At 64.6% G+C, this 2,387-nt stretch overlaps 1 pseudogene; it reads left to right on the top strand.

The window, feature by feature from the left end:
• The first annotated feature begins 1,222 nt into the window (after positions 1-1,222).
• On the top strand, positions 1,223-2,387 carry LOC129007616 (actin, cytoplasmic 2-like; annotated as a pseudogene).

The following is a 2,387-nucleotide window of genomic DNA, read 5'->3' as shown; positions in this document are numbered from 1 at the left end:
AGTGTGGAACAGGCACACATGGAGGGCTGACTGTGCTTCCAGGAAAACCAATAGCATTAAACTGGAAAGGAGGAGAGGTGGGAATTAATGAGCTAATCATCTCACTTATGAAGTTAGAAAAAGGACGAAAGGCCCAGACCAAGTCCACCCTGCGAGCACAGAGCCTTGCCCTGGCCCACTCCGCCACCGTCCACACCTGCTGCCCATCCACACCCGCCCCCTTCCACATCTGCCACTCGTCCACACCCGCCTCCCTCCACACCCGCCTCCCTCCACACCCGCCACTCGTCCACACCCGCCGCCCTCCACACCCGCCGCCCTCCACACCCGCCGCCCTCCACACCCGCCACTCGTCCACACCCGCCACTCGTCCACACCCGCCTCCCTCCACACCCGCCTCCCTCCACACCCGCCTCCCTCCACACCCGCCGCCCTCCACACCCGCCGCCCGTCCACACCCGCCGCCCTCCACACCCGCCGCCCTCCACACCCGCTGCTCGTCCACACCCGCCGCCCTCCACACCCGCCGCCCGTCCACACCCGCCGCCCTCCCCACCCGCCACTCGTCCACACCCGCCATTCGTCCACACCCGCCGCCCTCCACACCCGCCGCCCGTCCACACCCGCCGCCCTCCACACCCGCCACTCGTCCACACCCGCCACTCGTCCACACCCACCGCCCTCCACACCCGCCGCCCTCCGCACCTGCCACTTGTCCACACCCGCCGCCCTCCACACCCGCCGCCCTCCACACCTGCCACTTGTCCACACCCGCCGCCCTCCACACCTGCCGCCCGTCCACACCTGCCGCCCTCCACACCTGCCGCCCTCCACACCTGCCGCCCTCCACACTTGCCGCCCTCCACACCTGCCTCCCTCCACAGCTGCCACCCGTCCACACCTGCCGCCCTCCACACCTGCCGCCCTCCACACCTGCCTCTCTCCACACCTGCCGCCCTCCACACCTGCCGCCCGTCCACACCTGCCGCCCTCCACACCTGCCGCCCTCCACACCTGCCGCCCTCCACACCTGCCTCCCTCCACAGCTGCCACCCGTCCACACCTGCCTCTCTCCACACCTGCCGCCCTCCACACCTGCCTCTCTCCACACCTGCCGCCCGTCCACACCTGCCGCCCTCCACACCTGCCGCCTTCCACACCTGCCATCCGTCCCACACCCACCCAGCTCACCACAGATGATAATATCGCCTTGCTTGTCATAGACAACACCTCTGGCATGTGCAAAGTCAGCTTGGCTGGCGACGATGCCCCCCGGGCCGTCTTCCCCTCCATCGTGGGGTGCCCCAGACACCAGGGCGTGACGGTGGGCATGAGTCAGAAGGACTCCTATGTGGTGGATGAGGCTCAGAGCAAGAGAGGCATCCTGACCCTGAAGTACCCCATCGAGCATGGCATCATCACCACCTTGGATGACATGGAGAAGATCTGGCACCACATCTTCTACAATGAGCTGCGGGAGCACCCGGTGCTGCTGACCGAGGCCTCCCGAGTCCCAAAGCCAACAGAAAGAAGATGACCCAGATCATGTTTGAGACCTTCAACACCTCGGCCATGTACGTGGCCATCCAGGCCGTGCTGTCCATGTACACTCCTGGCCATACCACTGGCATCATGACGAACTCCAGCAATGGGGTCACCCGCACAGTGTCCATCTATGAGGGCTACACCCTCCCCCATGCCATCCTGTGTCTGGACCCGGCTGGCCGGGACCAGACTGACTACCTCACGAAGATCTCACCGAGCGTGGCTATAGCTTCACCACCACGGCCGAGCGGGTGATCATGTGTGACATTAAGGAGAAGCTGTGCTATGTCGCCCTGGACTTCAAGCGGGAGGTGGCCACGGCGACCACCTGGAGAAGAGCTACGAGCTGCCTGACAGCCAGGTCATCCCCATTGGCAACGAGCAGTTCCACTGCGCCGAGGTGCCCTTCCAGCCTTCCTTCCGGGGTGAGTGGAGATCGCCTCCTGGCCCTGCCTACGTGAGGGTCACCCTCGGGGCCGTGCTGTGGAAGCTGAGGCTGGCCCTCATTTCCCCCTTAGGCATGAAATCCTGTGGCATCCATGAAACTACCATCAACTCCATCATGAAGTGTGATGGGACATCCGCAAAGACCAGTATGCCAACACAGTGCTGTCTGGAGGCACCAGCATGCTCCTGGCGTCGCCAACAGGGTGCAGAAAGAGATTACCGCCCTGGCGCCCAGCACGATGAAGATCAACATCATTGCTCCTCCTGAGCGCAAATACTCTGCGTGGATCAGCGGCTCCATCCTGGCCTCGCCGTCCACCTTCCAGCAGATGTGGATCAGCAAGCAGGCGTATGACGAGCCCGGCCGCTCCATCGTCCGCCGCAAATGCTTCTAG

The sequence above is a fragment of the Pongo pygmaeus genome, chromosome 9 (genome assembly GCF_028885625.2).
Source record: "Pongo pygmaeus isolate AG05252 chromosome 9, NHGRI_mPonPyg2-v2.0_pri, whole genome shotgun sequence".
NCBI lineage: Eukaryota > Metazoa > Chordata > Mammalia > Primates > Hominidae > Pongo > Pongo pygmaeus.
Note: the sequence above shows the minus strand (reverse complement) of the source record. Positions and strands in the feature narration are given on the sequence as shown.